General features: G+C 43.7%; 1 protein-coding gene and 1 long non-coding RNA gene across 2 annotated transcripts in view; one reads left to right on the top strand and one right to left on the bottom strand.

Moving 5' to 3' along the window:
• The window catches only part of LOC311598725 (uncharacterized protein C10orf67, mitochondrial), a 153,250-nt gene extending 128,377 nt beyond the window's left edge, over window positions 1-24,873 (bottom strand). The window contains exon 1 of the mRNA XM_084784042.1: window positions 24,853-24,873. The gene's annotated coding sequence lies outside the window, so the exon portion shown is untranslated. The remainder of the gene's footprint in view (window positions 1-24,852) is intronic.
• Window positions 15,490-24,859, top strand: LOC311598729. The gene is made up of 3 exons (XR_014779643.1): window positions 15,490-15,628; window positions 23,443-23,559; window positions 24,482-24,859. It is a non-coding gene; the product is annotated as an uncharacterized lncRNA (long non-coding RNA).
• Window positions 24,874-25,907: the final 1,034 nt, after the last annotated feature.

Genomic DNA, 25,907 nt, shown 5'->3' on the forward strand with positions numbered 1-25,907 from the left:
TCTCTCCAAGCCAAGCACCATGCGAAGCTGAGAAGCCCTTCAAAATGTCAGAGAAGGATCCAGGAAGTGAAGGATGATTCAGTGTGAGCTGCCTGGCATTCGTGTCCTAAGACCTAGTTACTGCAAAATTACAGCCCCAAATAGCTTAGCCTGCCTACTCCAGAATTAACCACGCGCCTCTCAGCACCAACACTGTCCTGCTGAAGCCACTACAGCATTTCCTGACTAAAAACACGGAGAAGTGCTGCTCTGGCTTCGCTTCACAGGAAGCAGATGTCTCCTTTTAGTCACTGTTTCAGAAGAGATCTGCAACCAATACATGCATTTGCCTTTAAAACACAGAGCAGAGGAGCCTTGAAAAGAAGACAGATATACTTTATTTTATGGACTTAATATATTTTTAAAATCACACCTACAAATCATACAAATTGATCTTCGTTGATCAATTCTTTTCTCCGTATCATTCAAAGTGAAACATAGAACTCAGTAAGAAAGTAACCTCACTTTGAACAAATATAGCTGAAGGAAAATGATACTTTTTATTTAAAACATTAACATTTGTATAGTTAAGTGCGGAAGGAACCAATGTAACAGTTATTTTTACTTTTTTTTTTTTTTGCCTTTTCTTCTAAACATTTTTATTATAACTTATTCAGATTGCATCCCAATTGTTATCCCCTCACTTATATCCTCCCATTCCCACTCACCCGCCCTCATTCCCTCTTTCACCATGTTCAGAATTCAAAAGGAAACTACCACTCATTTGAATTTAACACAGACTTGCCTGGCAGGCATGTACAAGGTTCCAGGTTAAAGCCTCACCCCACCGCTCCAATATTGCCAGAGTAAAAGGAAGCCTCGAGTTGAAGGGAAATTGAAGTGGTTATAAATATCATCCCTCGATGTAGCCTGTGAAGTATTCGGGGTGCCCACATGGTACGTTCTGAAGTGTTAGAGGAACACTTGCTCTTTAAACAAGCACATAAAAACACACACTGGACAAGAAATCAAACTAGCCAGTAAAACGTGAATTACACACACACACACACACACACACACACACACACACACACACACTAATGATTTCCTTGTATTTTACTTCTATAAATCAGATACACGTTTTAGTAGGCACCTCCACCAAAGAGGAGAAAAAATATTTGATGCCTTTTGAGGCCATCTGAGTCATATTTTCAGATTTCTTCTTAGATTCCACCCCAAAGAAGCTGATTTTTCTTTTCCTATCAACTCTTGCCCACTCCCAACCTTGTAGGCAATTTCTCTTAACACTCCCTCCCCACCCTTGTCCCTAAGAAGTCTTCTCTCTTTTGGTTAAAAATATCTGTAATGTAAAGTTGGGGGATGAAAGGAGCCAGAGCTGGAAGAGGAAGAAAATGACTAAAAAAAATAATAATTCATGCTTTTTCTTAAGGAAATCTATGCTCACATAATAAAAAGCCAGAGAAAGAGAAGGTGGGAAGGGAGAGGGAGGGACGGAAAGCTAAGGAAATGAGCAGGACCACAGGACTGCCCTCTAATCTGGCAGCTGTGACTATAAGTCTTTAGAGGCACCCAGTGGTGCAGAAATGGGGAAAGTGATGGTGGCTAAGCTACAGAGGGGTTTAGACTCGCCTCTGAGACATACTTCTTGATCTGTTTGTGAGACATCCCTAGGTAGGTTTTTACTGTCGTGGGAGCCTTACCCCGAGTGTGGGTGGCAACACTCCAGGGCTCAGGTCTGGACTGAATAAAAAGAGGAAGTGGGCGGAGAAGCAGCACTGTGCATCTCTCTCTGTTTCCTGCCCTATGCCTCACACTGCCACTGCCGGCATTTCCCCACCATGAAGTAAAATTTAACTTTTTTCCTTTAAAATATTTTCTTCAGGTATTTCGGTACAGCAATGAGAAAAGCAATGGACATAACAAGTAAAGAATTATTACTGGGATTTAAGCATTAAAAAAAGATCACTTCATGTCTGAGAGCCCAGGCACCTAAAATAATGGAACTCACTTTAAAAAGTGATGCTGGCTGCCTGAAGGAGGTGCCTTTGCATTTGGCTCTGGGACCACAAGCAGAGCCTGCAGCCTGTAGGGGACCCTACAGCCCAGCAGGGAGTGAGGGGACCCAAGAATGCACACACAGAACATCCACACCTCCCTCTTCTGGAGCATGATCCTGAGTCCCCCAGTTCCCTGGACGAGCAAGCAAAGAGCCACCACTGTTTTGCAGAGGCTGTTCTAGCTTTTTTTTTCTTTGTATCTGCCTTCCCTAGGGGCAGGGTCCTGGTTAGTGAGGCATGGCACAGAGTTCCCATCAACATAATGGATAATAGGAGCTCCTTTAAGGCATGGGGAGGAGGGGGGCAGGTAAATGTGGGCCTGTGCTGTGTAATGACAAGGAGAGAACTAAAGAAGGAAACCTAACCATCCAGAGCATCAGAAAGATACGGTCACCATGGCAGCAAGATCAGCATCCTTTATGTGGTATCCTGTTTATATTTAAATCTTTTACATCTTTAGTCATGGGGCATCCGCACCTTGATTTGTACTTATACCTGATGCCCATTAAGTGATGGGAAACCCTGTGCTTGATTGTAGAGAACTGTATGCCTTCAGGATTCATCATGAATACACTCAGAGCACAGGCATTAAAATAAGTGCTAGGTACTTCCCGCCCCAAAGTCAGATAGTGCTGTGGATTTTTGGAGGTAATTAGGATAAGATGCACTGATGATTGGGGAGGCTCCTGGGAAATGTGTTCCTTAAGAAGGAGGAGAAGAAAGAGGAAGGAGAGGAGGAAGGCCAGAAAGAGGAAAATGTTTTTACTCTTAGTTCCCAGGAGGTTAATGCTAAAGAAAGGTTGTGTCGTGTGTAATCCCAGCACTGCCAAGGCAAAGGCAGGTGGATCACTGTGAGTTCGAGGCCAGCCCGGTCTACAAAGGGAGTCCAGGACAGCCAAGATAACAGAGAGAAACCCTAACTGGAAAAACTAAAAAACCAAAACCAAAACCAAAAAACAAAAACACCAAAAGAACTAAAAAAAAGAAAGAAAAGAAAGGTCTCATCTAGAAATAAAAAGTAAGTAAATATAACCAAAGAAAGTGAGAAGAGTAAGGAGGAGAAAGAAAGGCTCAGAGAGGCACACCTGCTCAGTTTCCCATATGACAGGCACTCTGTGTGGCCTCGGCCTCTGCAGAGTCCCCATCTGCAAGAAGACCCTGACCACAGAGTTCCCATCAGTAGGAAGGCCCTTATCAAAGCATCCCTTTAACTTTACACTGCCGGGCCTCCAAAACTTAAAAAAATAAAATAAAATTAATAAACATTAAAAAAAAATATCCACTATCCAGGTTTTGGTACTCAACCCCCAAAGCAGAACAGGTTCTTCAGATAATGCTTCATCTGAATAGGAATCCATAATCTAGAATCCAATTAACAAACCTGGGTTCAAGGCCACCTCCGTTTCTTTTATCTGCTTGAACCCTTCCTTCCGAGGCTCATCAGGCCTCCTTGGGAAGCTGGTTGCTGCAGGGTTCATGGAGACCCATTTTGGGTATGTATGTATGTATGTATGTATGTATGTATGTATGTATATACATACAGTCCATAGGGCTGGCAACGCCACGATCTCCTCTGGGCCTATCACCCTGCTAGCACTTTGACATGTTCAACAGGAAGCTCTTTGAATCTTACTATCCAGGGGTTTTTATTGAGGTCAGTCTCCAGCACTGCAGCCCTCTTTCCTCAAGATTGATGTATAATGCTGAAGTGACTCTAATGCCATGGTCGCTTAGTCTTTCTGGAGACCTGACCTCATTCCAGTGCTGCCTATAGGCCCCACCTACCCCAGTTCACTCATTAGCACTAATTCCAATGTGATCCAAAGCGTTCTCTAGAGGAATAGGACCAATAGGTGAATAATAATTGGTATGCATATATATATATATATTACATGAATCTGCAGGTGGTCTGGAAACCACGTAAGTTGTGACTTTGACCTTGCTTCACGTAACCACTCACCCTTTTAACCTAAACGCTGCAGGGTAAGTGAGCTGAGAGAACGTGCTGTCACTTGCAGGACCTGCTACAGAAGGGTCCAGCAGATCTGGGTTGTCTCCCTCATCTCCTGCAGACATGAACCTGAGCCCTGTCACTTGGCGTCTTTAGTTACTAGATCGCAACGGCTGTTATGTCCTCATAACAACAAAACAGGCGAGGACTGCATGGGTGCTTGTCGCGCAGACACTCGCCAACCTAAAACTCTCAGCTTCAGGCTTGCAGTGAACCTCATTCCCTCTTAGAAAAGTTCTCTCTTTCACTGGGATTTTTGAGTGTTGATGGAGCCTGCCAAGACTGAAAGTCAAATTTGTAATTATTTGGTACATTTAGGACTATTACTTCTTTAAAATGCTTTGTGTGTGTGTGTTTTTAAGGGAAAAACAAGTTGTTTTTTTCTTTTCTACTCATACACTCAGTGCAACACAGAAAGCTTTTGTGATCTGGTGTGTGGGAGTCTCCACACCCTAAGCAATTCTACAGGACTCACCAACTGAGTGTTCTAGAATTTAATTCTGACATTATCTACTCTGAGACAGAACCCGCAGGTTGAACACTCACTCCCCCAAAAGTGCCCTGTCCTTCTTAGATGCGGATTGTCATTTGGGTCACCCATGCCCCTGCCAAAGTGACTATAATCTATGAATCCAACAGGTTTGACTTAAATTTTTTAAGAGTGCTGAGAGAAACACATTTACTAGTTTTGAACCAGGTACTTTTGTGTATCTGGGACCAAAATTCCTGACAGAAAGAGCTTCAATGAGAGAAGTTTTCTCTCTAGTGTGATGTCAGAGGAGTCAGTCCATGGACACTTGGCTTTATGCACTTGGGCAGGACCTCTGGGTGTTAGCAGAGGTGGCTGCTGTTCTCATGGCAGAGAGAAAACAGCAAGAAAAAATGACTAGGGACTCTGAAACGCATCTTCATCTAGGTAGGACCTACCTCCTGGCATTTTCACCACCTCACTGGACAGTGCCAACCAGCTGAGGACCAAATGCCCAACACATGAGCTGTCAGGGAAATTTTATATCCAAACTATAATGTATTTATTGTAAAAGGTTTGCAAAGGACACAGTTGAACACCCAGGGCCAGAGATCAGTAGAACTTGGTCCATAGGGCTGGCAACTCCATGATCTCCTCTGGGCCTACCACCCTGCTAGCACTTTGACATGTTCAACAGGAAGCTCTTTGAATCTTACTATCCAGGAGTTTTTATTGAGGTAGGTCTCCAGCGCTGCAGCCCTCTTTCCTCAAGATTGGTATATAATGCTGAAGTGACTCTAATGCCATGGTCGCTTAGTCTTTCTGGAGACCTGACCTCATTCCAATGCTGCCTATAGGCCCCACCTACCCCAGTTCACTCATTAGCACTAATTCCAATGTGATCCAAAGAGTTCTCTAGAGGAATAAGACCAATAGGTGAAATAGATGAATAATACATGTGTGTGTGTGTGTGTGTGTGTGTGTGTGTGTGTGTATAACTTCATTAAAATAGTAACAACGGTTCTCTCACACCAAGAGTCAGAGAACCCAGTTGTTCCTTAGTCCCTGAAGCTAACAGCCTCAAGTTGACACTGAAAACAGAAGTCCCTGGAGAGTCAGTAATGTAAGCCTAGAAATGCTGGTTGGGCTACCAGCAAAGGAATCATCATCATCATCAGCAGCAGCAGCAGCAGCAGCAGTGCTAGAGTAAATCAACATGGCAGCAAGGAGACAGGCTAAATAGCCAAGAGAGAAAGCCAATAGAGTAAAACCGAATGTGCTTCCTTTGCCCCACGCTCTCTTTTATCTTGGCTGCTGTCAGAAGATGCCGCCCCCACTTGGGGTGAGGCTCCTACTCAAGTGATCCTAGTTTGTGACAAGTTGACCATGAAGCCAACCATCCTAGGCTTGAAATAAGGATGCTGTTACCATTGGGAAGTGGGGGGGGGGGGTGCATCCCTGAGGTTTTAGCAAATTGGTTCAAGAACCAGACATTACAGCAATAGATGCTTTCTGGTACAAGAGAGTTCAGAGTTCTGTGTTGGGAACGGAGGCAAAGGCTGATTCTGCTTTAAACTCTACCGCTGTTGGCTTGTTTGTGTGGCCTATTTTGTTTTCATGGGTTGGGTCAGTTTTGGGGGAGGCTGCTTTGATTCCACTTATGCTGTGAGCAGATGTTGGTCTTTTAGACTTGAGTCTTCAATGTAAGATGCTAGCAATTACCCTGAAGCAGCCACCACTTACAGTGGCAGTTAGGAGCCTAACAGTACAAGCAGTCGCATCTGAGGTCAAAGAAAGTGTGATAAAAGAACAGAGGGGGAAGACACACATACTCACTGAAGTTTCTGGAATTTTCTTGCAGCTGTATGCATTTCTTCCTTTCTTCCTCATGGAGCACTTTTGTCTTTCCTTTCTTTCTTTCTTTCTTTCTTTCTTTCTTTCTTTCTTTCCTCATATGTTTGTTTTTTCTTCTTAAATCCTATGGGACTACAGTTATAGATGCTGTGAGCTACCATGTGGGTGCTGGGATTTGAACTGAGGGCTTCTGGAAGTGCTCTTAACTGTTGAGCCATCCCTCCAGCCCCATGGAGTACTTTTTTGAAGGGCACTAAGTTGAGTCACTCATAGACACACAGACACCTGCTGCTTGTCTCTTCCCAGGCAGCTGACAGCTATGTGGAGTCCAAGGAATGTGAACACAGACTGATATTAGGTTTGGATTCAGATGGGTACAGTCGGGAGAGATAAAGCGCCTGTGACTTCTACTCTTCCTTTTCTCCTTCCTCGTCCAAGGGATTATTTAATAATCTGTTTACACATTTAGCACATACTTGACTCTAATAATAGCCCTGGCCCTGAATCAGCTTCCTCACTGACTGTTACACGGAGTCCTCAGCTGCTTCTGTGACTTGCATGGCTGGCTTTTGGTGCTATCTGAAAACTTCTGAGAATGTGCAGAGTGACCAGGGATGTTAATTTTAGTTATCCATGACGTGAGCAACCGTCTATTTGTCTGCACTGATCTGCCTTTAAAATATCTGGCGTAGTGATGAAGGAAATGTCGCTATATACAAATGTGGATTAAATGCTTTCCTATAAGATTTACATTCTGTCTGAAAGTATAGCATGGAAGTAGAGTCTGTGTATAATAAGTATGTAGGACCTTGGTTCAAATTAATAATAATAATAATAATAATAATAATAATAATAACAACAACAACAACAACAATATAAATAAGTAAAATAACAGGAGTAATGTGTTCGATACTGATATCAATGATCAATTTGACATCATTGACATGACTATATGTATAAATAAAAATTCCTTAGTGGACTTTTGGGAGGTAGTGACAGTTTTCAGTTTCTTGGTTTGAGGCTAGTTACATAAGCATTTCAACTTAGATTTTTTTTTTTTGAGATAGGGTTTCTCTGTATAATAGCCCTGGCTGTCCTGGAACTTTCTTTGTAGACAAGGCTGACCTCAAATTTACAGAGCTCCACCCGCCTCTGCCTCCCAAGTGCAGGATTTAAGGAGTGTGTGCCACCATGCCCGGCTCAACTTTGAATTTGTTTTACTTCTATGTAATGCTGGAGATGAAGAGCCCTTACACATGCATTTTCTCTACCACTGAGGTATACCCCTACCAGCAATGATGTTGTTTTTAAGAAGAAAGATACAATAATATGCCATCTATACACAGCAGGACATATTAAAGCTGTATTGAAGAGTGTTCTGAAACCTTATAGAAAAAAAAAAACCCAACAGGATTCTTTAATGAGAGCCCTGTTTTATGGTTTTCAACTTTCTACCACAACAAAAACATTTTTCTCTACACATAATTACAGAGATGGGTAAAATTGGGTTTAAAAATAACTGCTCTCTTTAATCCTATACACCTTTGTTGATAACAGCCCTTCCATTTTGGGGGGCAGAATATGGGGGAAATGGGTTCTTCTCATTCACTTTAGATGGGAGTGAAGCTCAGAACAAACGCTTTGCGGTCCAGCCTCGGAGCAGCTATGACAACATGCAGTGTCCACAGGAATCTTGTTGAAGCAATTGTGCTTTAAGAATTACCCCAGAATATTCTCAAAGGGCAAAATTAATCAGAGATTCAAAAGATCATCAGTTGCCAGGGGGGCTTGAGCAACATAAAAAAATAGCAGACAGAGCACAGATGATTTGGGACATTGAAACCACTCGTGTTAGTGCAATAATAGAAATATGATAATATGTATTTTTTCACAGGAAATGTAACTATACAAAACAAAATCCAAACACAATAATACACTACAAAGCTCTTAAGGCACTGTAACAACTTTAGTTCATTTATTGCAATGAATAAACCATGCTAATGCAAGAACACAAAAATCAGAACTGTGTGTGAGAGAGAATAGAACATTTTTCAATTCTCTTGTTCATTCTAATTACCTTTGTAAAAACAAAGCTGGTCTGACAATAAATATATATATTTTAAAAAAATAATTACCCCAGAATTGGGCTGGAGAGATGGCTCAGTGGTTAAGAGCACTGTCTGCTCTTCAATTCCCAGCAACCACACATGGTGGCTCACAACCATCTGTACCCTCTAACACCTTTTTCCGGTGGACAGGTGTACATGCAGATAGAGCGCTCATATACATAAAATAAATAAATAAAATCTTAAGAAGAAGAAGAAGAATTACCGCCCCCCCCCCAGAAGTGCCCTGAGAACTCTGACGTGCTGTCCTTCTCCAATCACCTGGTTGATCTCAGTTGCCAGCTTCACTGAATGAAGCATTGCTTGCTGGCTTAGGGAAGCACGTCTTCTGGTGTGTCTGGGAGAATCTTCCAGAGGGTTAGGTAAGGACGAAGACCTTTCCTGAGTGTGCATGGAGCCATCCACAGCCTGGGTCTTGGGTGGAATAAAGGGGTACAAAGGAGGCTAGACGGTGCAAGCTCTCTCCCCCTGCTTCCCAAGCCCTGCCTGGCGAAGCCTCTCCAGCAACATACTCCTGCCACTGCTACGTCCTGCCCAACCATGTGGACTAACCATGAGGTAGATCCCTGAAAATCGAGCAAAACCTTCCTTCTTAAGGTATGCTGAATATGCGTTACTATGGTGATGATAAAGTAACCAACATATTCACCCATCTAATTTGCAGAGTGCACTAGGCTCAGCACCTGGACCGGGGTGGAGCAAGGAACAAGACAAGTACAGTCATAGCTCTCAACAGAGTTCCTCAGCAAATGACAGACCATCCAACTTATGGCTTTGTGGCCTGTGAAATGTAAAATGACAAATAAGGGAGCTAGGTGCTGTGGCACATGCCTTTAACGCCAGCACTCAGGAGGCAGAGGCAGGAGGGTCTCTAAGAGTCCAAGGATAGCCTGGTTTTCATAGTGAGTTCCAGGACAAACAGGGCTACCTAGAGGGATCCTGTCTCAAACCAAAATAAAAAAGACAAATAAAGCTGATGATACATTTAACTAAATATTGTTTCATTTGCTGTGAGGAAGCAAAAAGGACACAGCTTTAGTTCACAATAGATTCAAACAGCAAGTCTGCAAACAGAACCATCTGAGTTTGTCACCAACAATTCCAGGGCAGAGGAGCATACAGATATGTCCCAGATCAATGTAATTATAGTAAATGACATGGTATTTGATGATCCTGTGTGTGCGTGGTGGTGGTGGTGGGGTTGGGTGGAGACAAGGTTTCTCTGTGTATCTCTGCTGTCCTGGAACTCACTCTGTAAACCAGGCTGGCCTCTGCTTCCCAAGCGCTGGGATCAAAGGTGTGTCCCACTACCGCCTGGCTGATAAACCTGTTTTTAAAGATGAAAATAATTATAATATATACTTGAGCATATATGTATTAATTCGAGTGCATGCGTGTGTTTGGCCGTTCACCACAATCTAATTCTTGCTTCCTGGTTTCTTCTTTGACCTCTGTTTAGATGTTTCCCAGCATTCCTGTCAGCCACGACAAGTGACTAAGTCCTCAAAATAGAACAGCACTTGGAACAGTGTACAGGTCTAGACTCATGGACAGTAGGCATGACTGCTTCACTCTCCTTTATCTCCAACTCGAACCCAGACTTGATGGTGTCCTACCCAGACAATAATGATTCCCTGAGCATGTTGGCGATCAGATTGGTGACTCAGAAAGAACCTGGGTCCTTAAATGATCATAAGAAGAAGAACAATGCTCACAGTGACCTAGACTTAGTATCTTGTCTTTAAAAATATAGACTATGTTTTGAGCAGTTTTAGTTTTAGAGAGCATTTCAGAGCTCTTTCAGGCCCCTTCCTGTTTCCTGTCCTACGATATCCTGAAATTACATGGTACATTTGCTATAATTATGAACCAACATTGGTCCAAAATGTTACTATGAAAGCCTTGCCTTTACACTGTCCTAAGCTACATGTCAGTAGAGTCACATGTGTGGTGTTGTTCTTAGTTACATACCACCTGTCAATCACTTATACAACGGCTGCTAATACACCTCTCCTAACTCCGTGGGTTTTGCAAGTGAATGATGATGTGCAGCCGTTATCACAGTGTCAGGGCATCACCCCAGCATTCTTAGGTGGTTGCTTTACCTGTGTGTTCCCCTTACCTAGCATCCTTCCTCCACAGCACCCCTGCCACTAGAGTTTTGCCTCTTTCAGCATGCCAGATAATCTGATGTGTACAGGGTCTAAAATTTCCCAGCGTAACGTTTTTTGTTTGTTTGTTTGTTTTGTTTTGATTTTTAATTACTTTTATTTTGCTTCCATAAAACACAGTGGCCAAGATAAACTTGTAGAAGAAGGGAGGGTTTGCTTGGGGCATAAGGCTCAGGGGGATAGGACTCTATCACTATGTCAGGGAGAGGGGCAGCAGGCACAGGCATGACGCTGGAGCAGCAGCTGAGAGGCCACTGGGATTTCAGGAGGCTTTTGAAACCTTAAGCCCCTCCCAGGGATACACCTTTCCCACAAACAGCCACAATCCGGAGACTATCAAGTGCTCAAGAGGCTTATGTAGGACATCTGATTCACCACAGAGAAAAACAAAATTTATTGATAGAGAAAAATGAATCTGTGTCTTCAACCCTACATGTTTATCCTAATCAAGTTACTATAAGCATAGAACAAATTTAGAAGCATAATCTAATAGGTGAGGCTTCGTCTCTGGATGAAATTGTGAAGGGCCTTCAACTGGGATACTTATTTCTGCAATGTTGGTATCTTAAATTGTTCCTTACATTGTAGCTGGGCAAATAATATATACACAGCAATATCATGACAGTTATATGTTCTGTGATAGCATAGAGCTTAGAGAGGTGGCTCTGCTGGAACTTGTCTAAGGATGGACCCCAGGCCTGAATAATCTCAGCAGTGTGGGTTAATGGGCTGGGCTGTATGTTGTGAGCAATTAGAGGTTACTGGTGCTGAGACCGTTAAATATGCATTATGCACCAATGTGCAAGCATTAACAGATCTCAGAGTCTCTTGCTTTATTATGGAGTGGTTTTATTTGATTCTTTTCAACTCCACAAGGCTGACTACTCCTGTGTTGTATAAACAGTTCCCTAAAGGGAATAACTGTTAAGGCTGGCATTGAGACTTGTTAATATTGATTACTTTTAATCAGTCAAGCACTGTACTAAATAAGTTTTCTTCTATTGTCTCATGTGTCTTGGCTCCTTTTCTGTTGCTGTGATAAGACACCATAGAACTTATAGAGGAAATTATTTTAGGGGGTTAGGGTCTATGACCATTATGTGAGGGGACGGGAGCAGCAGGCAATGGTGCTAGAGCATTAGCTGTCTACTTACATCTTGAGGCTCAGCCACACACAGCTAACTGGGAATAAAATGGGCTTTTGAAACCTCAAATCCCACCCTAATTAATACACCTTCTCCAACAAGGCCACACGTAACTCTCCCTAGACACTTCCAACTTAGAAGCAAATGTTGAAATATGTGAGCCCTTCTCATCCCAGCCTCCACACTCACATAACTAATATAGCATATGAGGTAGATACTAAGTTAAGTTCACGTCAATCCTCCCAACCACCCTATGAGCTGGTTACTATTATAAGGTCCATTTCTCAAATGAGGAACCCTTCCAAGGACACATAGCAAGTGTGTGGGCAGAGCCAGGCCTCATTTAAATCTAAGTTTGTTTTCATTCCAAGCATGGAGTCTTAACCACACTGCCGTGCCCAGGAGGAAGTATTGGAGGGGCCTCTTGAACACAGGCTTCTGAAGGGAAAGCCTGGATCACAGACATGTAAGGCTTCAAGGACATCTCTAAATGCGGTTATTATCTAGCTTGGGACATTTAGTTCCATGGTCTTTGATGTCCTGCAGAATCAAGAAACCAGGGCCGAACTGTGTTCACAGCTTGTTCATTGCCACTTGTGTGGTGGCATTGTGTGCTGTGCCTGCCAGTTACAGAATGTCTCTAAGTCACACGTTGTTGGTGAAAGAAAGGAAGCTTTCTTCAGAAGCACAGGTGATCCCTGTGCCCCGGCCTCCTCTCTCACGCAAGCTTAAGTTTATGAGCCTCTGGGAAAGACTACCGTGTCTGAAGTGATGGCGGAAGTGTACCCATCCCTTTAGGCATCCTGCAGTTAAGCTGCTGAGTGTATCATCTATCCACAAACTGCTTGAGGAGAAGCAAGCGGTTCCCATGACATCCAAGACAGCACCTACAGCATGCAAACATCTTAATATAGTTTTTCTAGTAAAAATAGAAAGCTGAAAGATCCGTGAATTTGGGTTGGGAGGGGTTTGAAAAAAAAAAAAAACGCCGGCATTTCATGATATTTAGGACTCTTCAAAGCCACCATTGTAACTCGTGCCAGGGCACTAGCAGTCATCCCCAGCACTCACACCACTGACCTGTTTACTTGAGGCCTGTGTTGCTGATACCTATTAATAGATGATTAGAAGAACTCTGCAGTCAGCTTCACAGGGATGATGCTCGCTCTGTCACTGCACAGAATTAGAGACTGGATGAATAAGTGGATGCTAAATCACTCACTCAGACCATGGTCTTCAGTAACAACAAGCACACACACCCTTTTCTACATAGAATGACAAGGTACTACCCGGTTGCATCTCTGACTCTGTGCCTTTTAGTGTCTTTGTCAAGATTTCAAGGAGAAAATGCTGGCGGGGGTCGGGTGGGGGGCATAAGAACACTATCAATTACTCCTAGAAAAAAATATAGCTTTCTCTCCCACCCTTTGCCACAGTGGCCCCTTATTTGTCTCCTCTGGGAGTCAGGCACTTACATGCAGAACCTCTCCTGGCATTTACAGGTGCTAGATGTAAATATTACTGAAAGCCACACCTGGACAAGCCTCCTCTGAGACCATGACAAAAACAAATCAAAGCAAGCCTACTCCATAAATGGAAGGACAGAAAGAACAAGGCCACCGTCTCAACACCAAAACTTCCCTCTACATGTAATTGGGTGGCTGCTGTCTCTTTCACGTTGGCAAAAGTGCTTCCATGCTTCGCGTTGTTCTAACAGAACCCACACTCTAGCACACCGCAGGACTCAGATGGTCTGTTTTCTCTTCATTGCTGTGGGTGAAATCAACTCGTTTGACTACAGGTGGGTTCTTCCTAGGCTCTGGGGGCAGGAAATTGGTTCCTATCTTAATTTGTTTTCTATTGTGATGATTACAGGACCAAAAAAACAACTTGAGGGAGGAAAAGGCTTATTTCACTTTACAGCTCACAGTCCATCACGAAGGGAATTTAAAGCAGGGACTGAAGCAGTGATGGTGAGCTGCTCTTTACTGGCTTGCTCTCCAGCCTCGGTTCCTCTACTGTTCTTATCACTTTTAGGATCCCCTGCCAGGGATAGCATGGAACACAGTAATCAGTAATCAAGAAAATGCCTCCAGGCAATCAGGTGGAGGCATTTTCCAGAATGAGGGTCCTTCTTTCAAGATGACCCTCTCTACTTTGTGTCAAGTTAACACCACCACCACCACAAACAACCAGTCAGTACAGCATCTTCATCACTTGTATTAAATGTTTTCATTATTCGATGTTTAGTTTTCTTCTTATTTCTTCTCCCAGAAGGCAGGTTTCCAGAGAGCAGGAACCACATCTGTCCTATTCACTGTGGCAGTCTGTACTTACTCTTTACTAAGTGTGGAGGGTATCTCATATTTGCTAAATAAAAGAATGGGCACCTGGTGAAATTCGCATACACCCTGCTGTCCTCAGCTCACTCTCGCACATCTAGACAGCCAGAATTTAGGCTGTAATTAAACTTTATGACTTTTGAAATTGTGAATACACACTGGAAAATACACATAAAAAGTATTTTATGAAAAAAAAGTGCTTTATGAACCCTACTTAATTTTGTCTTGGCATTTTTCTTAGTACTAACAAAGTTGGCTTCAAAAGTTTGAATTTCCCACCAACCACAATGAAGGTGTTTGAGCATTTCCACTTTCTCTATTCCATCATTTTAAAATATTATTTGTTTGATCTCTAATTCTAAAAGCACACACACACACATACACACACAGACACGTGTGTGGAAATTATGTAAATATAGGCAAATATGAAAAGAAACAAGCCTACAACTTAGACAAAAAGCTAATTCATTCCCCTCCATGATACAACTTTCTCATGTGAGTGTTAAGATTCAATTATTTCAGAGATTCAGAGGAAAATACAATGAATATTATAAAGTGACTAAGGAAGGAGTTTTGAAGGCATTTGGTAAGAAGACCCTGCAAAAGTCTAGACTTTGCCTTGCCAACTAGCTGGTCACCCTTTCCTGGCTCTGAAGCCTCAGTTTACCTGTGAGAATGTGCCTAAGTGGGTAATCTGAGGAAAGCAGAATTTGGGTTTGCAATTAGGCTGGAAGAATGTCTCAGGGAGGGTGGTGTTGAATGGTTATTATTATTATTTAATATTGATATATAAGTTTAGTAACTCAGCGGTTACTCCTTGACCAGCTTTACACCCAAATAATCACACTGAGAATTGTGACATGTTTACACAAACCTGAGACAGGAGATACTTAGAATAAACATCACAATGCAATGTCTGGAATTGAAACCAGACATTGGGGTAGAAAAATCAGCATTTGAATGAACCAGGGTAAACTGAACACAGTCCACAAGAACATTGGGCCAAGAGGATGGAGGGAGCCTTGTCATAGAATATTTATCTAGATGCTATTTATTTTTTCTCCTTACTCAAGATTTTTATTACTTTTCTCCTCCCAAGTCTCCTTTTCCACACATCAGGGAAATTCCCTTAATGTCTCCTGGAGCAGACAACAACAGTCTAGCTGTCTATAATACAGCTTCTGTCTCTTGTGCTTTGCATGCGCATTCTGCCTCCATTTTGGAGTATAGGTTGCCTTCACCAGGTAGCTATGGCAACTAGTTGAGCGGGAGCTACCATTGTGACAGTTAGTTGAATAGTAACAGTAAGTTCTCCTTAGTAGAATTCAGTAGAGGTGGTGAAAGGTCACAGGACTCTCAACTAGGATTCCGGAAATTATGCCCTCCTGCCCTTCATCCACCAAACTACAGATGATCCTGGGAGCTGGCTGCCAGAGGAGGGAAGAAGCAGAAGGTTAGCTGAAAAGGAGACACTGTGATGCAGCTGCCATGAGGTCATCAGCCATGATGGGGCGGGACTTTCTAGGTATTTGGGGGGTCACTCAGGCTCTGTAACTAAGTGCATTGGGCTCACAGGTTCACACCTGTGGAAGCATCCTTTGCTCTCTCATTGGGGTAAACAGACATTTGTTCACACCGTTTCAGAAAAAGTTTACACAGCACTGGTTAGAAGGTAATCAACAGGTTTTATGGGAAAGAGCTGCCATGTAATTACTACTCAGAATGAGCTTATTAGGAGAGAAAGCCTCGCAACTACAGAGGAGTGTGATTGACAGGGCCTTGAAGAGGGAGATAATTGGAAGAGAGGGCTCTGCATCACTCCCTGGCAGGGCCCTGAAGGGGGTGAGAGCCCTCCCCATCATACCCAGGGGACAAAGTGGAGTTTCTTACAAGTTCTCTGGGAGGTGTGTAAGCTTTATATCACAGAATCTAGTCCAGCCTGGCCTCCATGCTAGGGGGTACAGAAGCAGGTATTATGTGGGACCATGAACTTACCTTGCAGCCTAATACAACACAACACTGGGAGCTTTATCATCCCCTGCTGTCCTAGAGAGGAGGTGGGTGTGTCTAGGAAATCAACAGCATGTTTGTTTCAGTTGTATACCTCCTCCTCCTCTTTTTTAAAATCTCTTGAAAAATCAATCATGGTCTAAGGAAATGGCTCACTCTGTAAAGGGCTTGTTTTGCAAGCACAAGGACCTAAATTTGACCCCGAAGTCCACTTTTAAGTAAAAGAATTTAGAGAGCATGGCACATGCATATAATCCTAATACTGGGAGGTCGAGCTAGGAGGATCTGGGCAGTCAGTGGCTGGTCATTCCAACCCTCCCAGTGAGTTCCAGGCCAATAAGAGGCCATGTTTCAGAAAAAGACATAGAGGGATCCTGAAGATCAAGACTCAAGGTTGTCCCATGGCCTCCACATGCACACACATGCACCTAGACACACAAACACAAATGGACAAACTAATAAACTAATAAAGTCGTATTATTTATCAGGTAAAAAGAATTACCAAATACCATAAGTTTAGAAATATAAAATGTGGATATATCAGTGTTGTAGGATTTTTTGTTGTTTTTATTTTTGGGCACTATCACTCTGTAGCCCAAACTAGACTAGAACTTATTGTATTCCTCAGCCTGGCTTCAAACTTGTAGTGATCCTTGTGCCTCAGCCTTCTTTGAAGCCCAGGCTGTCTAGTGTTATGGTTCTGGGGTTCATAAACAAAAACATTAGTGGATACCAACAAATAAGAGGTAAGTTGGGAGCTGGAGAGATGGCTCAGCCATTAAGAGTACTGACTGCTCTTCCAGGGGACCCACACTCTCTCCCCAGCATGGACCTGGAGGCTAGCAACCATCTTTAACACCATTCCCAGAAGATCTGACGTCCTGTTCTGTCATCTGAGAGCACATGCATGTACATGGTGCACATGCCTGCAAACACACTAGTGCACATAGAAAATAAATAGCCTAGGGGGAAATCAGAAGGCGGGTGGTCTTCAGGCACTCTAGCGCTGTTCTTGACTATCACTGGTCACTAAAATTTAAGTTTTCTCCATGTCTGCTGTTACGTGACCAAGAGACACAGTTTGGATTGTTGACCCTGTAGTATATCAAAACACTGGGGTCTAACAAATTCCAGGAATTTCAGTGATCTCATTGGCTATCAAACAGAGACTCTGGTAATTGCTTGATTCCTGCCTCATGCTGTGCAAGTTATAACCACAGCCCTAAGAAGGATGAATGAAATAGAAATGTTATAAAAGAGTTCATAGCAGGTTACCATCCTGTGTGATGAAATAAGCTGTTAGGAAATAGGCTAGTAAAAAGAAGAAGAAGAAGAAGAAGAAGAAGAAGAAGAAGAAGAAGAAGAAGAAGAAATGGGTATGTAGCCAGCTGGAATAAACTTAACTCTGAATTTATGTATTTTGTAAACCACAATGGGTGGTGCTGGTGAGATGACTCAGCAGGTAAAGGAACCTATTGCATAGGCCTGACTGATGACCTCAGTTCAGTTCCTGAAACCCACACAAAAGTGGGAGAACAGGAGCAAGCCACAACATTGTCACGTGACCTCCAGATGTATGCGCACACATGACAATATACATGCTAAGAGAACTCTAAACTCTATCTTAGGCTCCCAGGGAGAGCCAGTATTTATGTCACAATCTCAGCACCACAACACCACAACCAGGGTGACGTCAGTAGCTCTGCAAGTCAGAACCTCTAGCTCCAAGGTCTGTTGCGCATTATCCAGGGTTCTCTAATTCTTGAATGGGTAGTGCACTTAGTTTACCAGTTCTACAAGAAGTAACACAACGGGCCATTTTAAAGCTGTGAAACACATCTGAGTCAAACCGTATTGCTTCACTACCTGGAGTAAAACAATCCCAAAAGAACTCCCCAGCTGCCAAAGACCTTGTGATTTCACTGCCAATGGGCTGTAGAGCAAACTCTTAGCATGGAGACTTTTTCTTATGTCTTTCTGTAGCACAGGCTGGAACTCACAGAGAGCCTCCTGTCTCTACCTCCTGAGTGCTGGGATTAAAAGCAGATGCCACTAGGCCCAGCTTGGAACCATTCCTACAACCCACACTGAAGAGCTTTGTGTGTTCAGATCCCACTTCCAATCCCTTACAAACTAGTGGCTTTAGTCCCTTAAGTGTCTCTCTCAGTTGGGTAAATAAGATGGTTAGACAAGGACTGCACAATCCCTTTAGGAGCACAAGGGTTCCAGGTGAGTCCTCAAAGTTCACTGGAAAGGGCACAGCAGAAGATCGTCTGATGACAGAGAAGAAGGGCTCCCCCTTTCTGAGGACTAGGGGAAGAAAGAAGGGGATGAGGAAGGGAGGGGGACTGAGACGAGATGAGGGAGGGGGCTACTATTGGGATGTAAGGTGAACAAACTAAAGATTAATTTTGTTTTTAAAACGTAGGCAAATGTGGGTCAATGTACGGTAGTGATCACTGTGCTTTCACATACTGGTATTTCTACAGCTGCTCTAAGGTTAACAAGTTAAGTGATATATGAAGATACATTAAACAAATGTTTGTTTTTCTTTTTTCTTTTTCTTTTCGAGACAGGGTTTCTCTGTGTACTCTTGGCTGTCCTAGACTCACTTTGTAGACTAGGCTGGCCTCAAACTCACAGAGATCCACTTGCCTCTGCCTCCAGAGTGCTGGGATTAAAGGCGTGCGCCACCACCTGGCTACTAAATATTTCTTATGTGGGGAAAAAAAAAAAAGAGCCAATACTAATTCTGCGTGTCTTTATCACAACAGTCCTTTAGACTCTTCCCAGGAAGCACTTTGTATATAGAAAAGACAGCAAGTGCAGCAATAAAGAGAATTGTCACTTGGATAGGACAGTGTTCAAACCTCATCCTGTCTTACTACTTATTCTGTGACTCGGTTTCCTCCTACGGAGCATGCAGGCGACATAACTACCTTTCTATGAAATGGGGGTGGGGTTGAATCGAGGGATGAAATGGGGAGTTTCTTAAGCAATGTCCACAGCAAAAGGACCAATAAATGTTCCTCACACATAGCCTTATCCAAGAGTATTCTGTTAAAGCCATCAATGTTTTGAGGTGACAGCAACCCAGGCAGCTTGCTACGTGGTGGTTTGAGAAAATATGGGCTTTTCCTCCATGCTTAAAAAACATTCTTGTTTGTTCAATAAAGGTCATTTGATGTTGGTTTCTTACTGAGTAAAAAGAGGCCCAACTAAGATGACCTTTTCCCTTAGAGGATTTGTCAAAAATGGCTTTAATGTGGTTTGAAAAAAATTCGTTTCCTGAGTTCATTTTTTTTTTTTTTCATTATCAGATAATGGCTGATAGACTGTTCTGGCATGGGAAGACCAACCACTTTTTTCTTCCTTCTCATGGTCACAAAAATCTATTAAAGTAATCAATAAATGCTTTCAGTTGCCAAGCTGAGAGAATCCAATATCCCAAAGGCTGAGATGAAGGGACCACAGTTTCAGCAACATGAGTTGACTCATCATTTACTTCTGAGTCACTCGCAACAGCTCAAACTCTCCCCAAAGCTAATGCCCTTCGCAGAAAATGTCCCACCAACGACACGTGTGATATTTTAGTCTCTGACCTCACTCAAACAGCCTGAGATAGAGAATACTCTCTCTCTGCAAATGGAGAAGTGGGAAAAAGAAAGCACCGTCCAAACCTAGTCCTTCCAGAAAAAGAGAAGCTGCTATTTCTATTCACTGTTTTGAGACTATTCATTTCCCCACCTTCCCAAAGGCATGCGCCACCACGCCCAGTTGTTCTTTTGTTTTCTAAGTTTAGTTCTGGAGGACTGAGAGACTTAAAAGGGGGGGAAGGGAGAGATGGCATTCAGATGAAGAGGGAGGGGGGGACAGGGAAAGGAAGAGAGACGGAGATAGATGATGGACAGATAGGTAGAATCTTCTGTTTTAAAGGATGAATTTTATCTTTAATTTATTAGTTGTTCAATTTACATCTCAACTGTAGCCCCTCCCTCCTCTACTCCCAGTTTCACTCTCCTTTCTTCTCCCTGCTCCCCCTCCTCTACCCCTCAGAAAGAGAGAAGCCCCCACCCTAGCACACCAAGTTGCATCAGAACTGAACGCATCCTCTTCCATGGTGGCCTGGCAAACCAGCCCCTCCAGGGGGGGAAGTGTTCAAAAAGCAAGCAACAGTCCATGTCACAGACAGCTGCTGCTCCCCCTTACTAGGGGACCCACATGAAGACCAAGCTGCCTATTGGGTAGATATGTGTAGGGGGCCTAGGTCCAGTCCATACATGGTCCTTGGTTGATGCTTCAGTCTCCACAAGCCTCCCCTGGGCCCAGGCTAGTTGGCTCTGTTAGCCTTCCTGGACCTTCTCTCTTCCCCTTCTTGCCCGCCCCCACCTCTAAGACTCCCTGCCATCTGCCCAACGCTCGGCAGTGAGTCTCAGCATCTGTTTCTATCTGTTGCTGGGTGGAACCTCTCAGAGGGCAACTCTGCTAGGCTCCCATCTGTAAGCACAGCAGAGTATCATTAATAGTGTCAGGGGTTGGTTCTCTCCCATGGGTTGGGTCTCAGGTTAGGACAGGCATTGGTTGGACATTCCCTCAATCTCTGCTCTATCTTTATCCCTGCACAGTTTGTAGGCAGAATAAATTTTGACTTGAAGTTTCTGTGCATTGGTTGCTGTTCCCCTCCTTCCACTAGGAGTCCTGTCTAGTTAGAGTGTGGCCTCTTTTATTTTCATGACCTCTGCTACTAGGAGGTCTCAGCTAGAGTCACCCCAGTATCTTCCCAGGAGCCTACAGATGTCATCCCTGACTATTATGCACAGCAGAACTTTTAATCACCCTTCAATAGAATGGATTTTAATGAGTGGTAAATCCTCACTGTAGGAAGCAGAAACTACAATTCAAGTGGCATCATTGCAGTATAGGCTAGGGCACCTTAGGAACGCTAATATAAGAAAACCCTGACTATACTAAGAGTGTTGCCCAGATCCTGATCATGCCAAAAGCTGAGTCAGTTGGACTCTAAATCTGGGAGTCATAATCCCTTATGCCCAGAAGATGCAACAGGCAACTTTTCATTTATTTAATTTTTTATTCTTATTTTTTGATTTTTCAAGACAGGGTTTCTCTGTGTAGCCCTGGCTGTCCTGGACTCAGGTCTCTAACTCACAGAGATCTGACAGCTGCTGCTTCCCACATGTTCTGGGATTAAAGGTGTGCACCACCACCGCCCATCTGCAACTGGCAAATGTAATTATTTGTAGTTGTTGTTGTTGATTTAATGAGAAAGGTTCATCTTCATCCACTCAGCTATATGCAATGTACATTAATTTGATTTAAGAACTCTAACCGGTTAAAGGAATAAGATGCACTTTGAGGAAGGAGGTAAGAATAAAAGACATTTGCAGAGGAAAGGAGAGGAAAACTATGAGTCATGAACACAGACGTGGCTAGAGAAGGCAGACACACGAGGAGGAGAAAGGAAAAGTGTGAAAGGGTGGCCCAGCCTTGGGGACAGTGACTGTCCTCAGAGTCACCTCAACTACAGACTGATGCTATACCACAGACTCTTTCTATTAAGCAGCCTTTTGGGGGTGTGGCTCACAGACTACCAAGCTCCCCAGTTCAACTGCCACATTCAACACCTTCTAATCTATCCACAGAGCCAAAGACTTCCGCTACAGCCTAAGTTTAGACCGTCTCCAACATCCCACTGAGAGGCCTCATAGCCATTGGCGATCATCCCCTGCTCCCCATCCTCCCTCACTTACTCTCTATGGACTTGTCTGTTCTGAGGAGTGTGTCAGTGGGATCCTTCGAGTGTCATTTGCAGCTTTGCTTATTTAGCATAATTTTTTTTTCTGAGATTCATCTGTGAAACATATTGACAACTGTTCCATTGCGAGCACGGCTCACATTACTTACCTGTTCCTTGGCTGCTGGATTTTGAGTTGATATAAACAACGTCTGTGTACAGTGGTGTCAGAGTTTTTGGGTGCAAATATGCTTTCACATATTCTGTGTGTATACCTAGGAGATTTTATGGGGCACATAACTCCACATGGGTCGCTTTAAACAGCTGTCCAATTCTCTTCTGTGGGAGCTGCATCATTCCCACCCTCACTCTAACAGGTACAGTTTCTAAGGTCTTTACACACGCATCAGCAATTGTTAGTCGTTTTAACTTTATTGAGAGACGATTTAAGCAGGATACAGCTCACTCATGAAAGCATACCCCCAGTGGTTTTTAGTGCATTCAAAGCTGTCAACACGACATTCTCATAAAGAAGAAAACGTATTAGCTATCACTTGCCATTTTCCCAGCCTTTCCCTCCCACAGCAACTAACCTACTTTTTGCCTCTATATTTCTGGTTTTGGTTTGGTTTGGTTTGGTTATGGACGGTCCGTTGGCTAGAAGCTGGATGTAGTTGTGGTTTTGATTACATTTTCTTGAAGACTAACAAAGGCTTTTTCTCCACGCTTGCTCCCCAGGCCTGTGTTTCCTGTTCTAGAAAAACTTATTAAAGTACCTTGCCCACTTTTCAAGCCTGGGTTGCCTTCTTGTTCAACTGTGAGAGCTGATCACACCTTTCTGGACAAGTTCCCTATCCACTGCTCAAACTCACAGGACTGACTCCCGTTCTCTGAGCTGTCTTTTCAACTTGAGGAGCTCACTTCAGATCACTCTTTATTCCTGGCAAACCATCTCCCCAGAGTGGACTTCCCTCTCTCTCCTCAAAGTCAAGCAAAGCCTCTTTCTTTTGTTTTACATACAGACAGCCTCCATGTTCACACTTTGCCTCCGCCTTCTCCTCTGGGATGACTCTGAAATAGATCCCGCTGTGACATCTAGGTTCCTTCAGGAAACATAAGCTCTCATGCGGCAAAGACACCCAGAAGCTGCAGGCAGGACACTTACGTTCCCTGTGATTTACAACTGACTTTGAGTTCTGCTTGGGCAAGGGCTTCAGACAGTTGCTCTGGTAACAGTAACATTTTCCTAAGGCTCAAGCCCCTCTTCCCTTTCAGGTATTGGTTTTTTAACAGGGCCTTACCACGTCACCTGGAACTTGAGATCCTCCAGTGTTGGGGGATTCTGGAAGTGTTTCACCATGCCCAGCCCATTAGAATGTAGTTGTGAATGAGATCATTGTCTGAGTTCTTGCGACATGTTTTGCTCATCAAGAAACTGCATTTTATATATAAGTAGAAGGGGAATTCCCAGGTCACAAGATAACTCTGTATTTCTCCCTTTGAAGAACTTCCAAATAGGGGCTGGGCAGAGCCGAGTGATTAATAAGGGGCAGGAATGGCCCAGCGACGAAGAATGCCTGTTGCTCTTCCAGAGGACTTGAATCAGGTTCCTAGCACCCACAGTAAGTGGCTCCCAATTTCCGGTATCTCCAGCTCTGAACTCGGACCTTCACTCGCAAGTGCTCATATCAGCCCCTCACACGTATACACATGATTAAAAATAAGATACGTCTTAAAAATTAAAAGAAAAAAAAAGTAGTGCCAAACAGTTTTCTTCAGCTTTGACTCCTGGATATTAGAAGTATAATAGAAATGTCTAGTATATAAACGTTAACACAGAACACTGGCTGCTCTTCAAAAGGCCAGCTTTGATTGCGATTCCCAGCACCCACATGTCGGCTCACAACTGTCTGTAACTCTGCCTTTAGGAGATCCTATGCTTTCTTCTGTCCTACTTGGGTACCAGGCATGCAGATGGTATGCAAGACCGCCCCCCCCCAACATGCACAATTAAAAAAAAATAGTCTCTAAAATATATGCAAATGCTAATTATGGTAACTAGACTGTGGTGTTTAGAAAAGAGTTAACCACAGATTATCGTTCAACAAATAATATAATCCATCCTCAGCATTCTTGTATCTCAGGCGCATTTGTTGAAAATGTACTTCGTGGAGAAAGGTATCACGTTATACATGGTTATGTGTCTATTAAGTGCTACTAAAAATTAATGTGCCAGCACTTGGGAGGCAGAGGCAGAGGCGGGCAGAGCTCTGTGAGTTCAAGGCCAGCCTGGCATCCATACTTCTAGGACTGCCAAGGCTACGTAAGAGATCCTACCTCAAAAAACAAACAACAAAAAAGAATGAGTAATAATAACATACCATTTAAAATAATTTCTTCGAATATGACTTCCTTCCTCCATTTCATAGGTCATAGACTGAAAACATACATTTTAGCTTAAGATGAAAGGATCCTTCATTTATTAATACATAGTGGCTAGGTGTAAATTCATGTTTCTGTTTTGGTTTCGGTCTTACTACATAGGATGTGAATTGCTTCAAAATGAAAGCACCGGCTGATTTCAGGAGCAAGCACAAGTTCCCCTTCCAATGTTAACTTGACACGCGTAGAATTGGCAGAAAACCCGAGAAGAAATTCAACAAGGGAGAGCGTTTCATCACTCTCCTTTTGTATTAATTTCTTTTTACTTATTCTGACCAAACTTCGGGCAGAAACAACTTCAGAGAAGGAATGTTCATTTCGATTCAGAGAGAGCTCAGGCTGCTACAGCAGAGGAGGGCCTGGATGGCAGCTACTCTAGGAGTGTGGGACCAAGATGCCCTCAGCGGGGCCAGCTGAGGAAGCAGGAGAGCACCATGCCTAAGCAGAAGCAGACATGGCTTTTAGCGGCTTACCTCAGTCACGGACTTCTGCTGGCCGGACCTCACCTAAGAGCTGCGTAGCCTTCAACACAGTGTACAGGATGAGCAGAGGACAGCCCCGTACAAAGCACAGCACCTTCCTGTACACAGCTACTGTCTAGAAAATGGGAAGTGGCTTGGGCTACAACCACGTGATAAAGCCAGGGTTGCCATGGATAAGAGACGGCTAACCCAGACTTGAACGGAAGAAGCGTCATGTGAGGAGGGGGCCAAAACTAAGCCGGATCTCCTCCTCAAAGGACTCTGTAAACTGTGTGAAGATAAATAATCGTGTCTTAGTTCCTTTTCTGTGGCTGTGATAAAATAGGCTAATGAAAGCAACTCAAGGAAGGAAGGAAGGAGGGAAGGAAGCAAAGAAGGATTCCCCTACCCTCCCCCAACACAGTTGGAGATAAAGTCCATCATGGAAGGGCCGTGGAGGCAGCAGGAGCTCGAATGAACTGTTCCCATTGCACTCCCACCAACCAGGAAGCAGAGAGTGACGCGTGCTTACTCTCAGTTCGTCTTCTTCTTCTGTTGTTGAGGTCTCAAGCCCGTAACGCAGTGCCACTCACTTTTAGAAGGGGTCTTCCCACCCTAGTTGTCGCGCCTCGCTTGACCGGCAAGAAAGACGCGACCACCGGTTCTTCTCCTAAGCAGCTTTATTCAGGCCTTTCTTCTTCGCTTCGGTGAAAATCCCCCCAAGCCACTCCCCTCACATTCATTTATAGCACTCAAACAGCCAATCACACCAAGACACGTCTCGCGCTCTGATAGGCTCGCGAGCAGCGGGCCTTTTTCAAATAAGGGGTTGTTTAAATCGAAACGGCTCCGGCTGCATGCCGGGCGCCCTGTGGAGGCGGGGGTCCACAAAGGGCTCCGTGGCTCTCCACAGTTCCTCCTTTTTGTTTTATTAGCGCTGACGCAACAGGTGAGAGTAGAGGTCTGATCTCCAGGAGGACACTGATGTATAACAGCCCACAATCTAAGCCCTCCACCAGATTGAGTGCTGAACCCGTCCTGTTGAATGGACACTGATGTACAACAGT

This window comes from Acomys minous (genome assembly GCF_964271855.1).
Source record: "Acomys minous genome assembly, chromosome: 5".
Lineage (NCBI taxonomy): Eukaryota > Metazoa > Chordata > Mammalia > Rodentia > Muridae > Acomys > Acomys minous.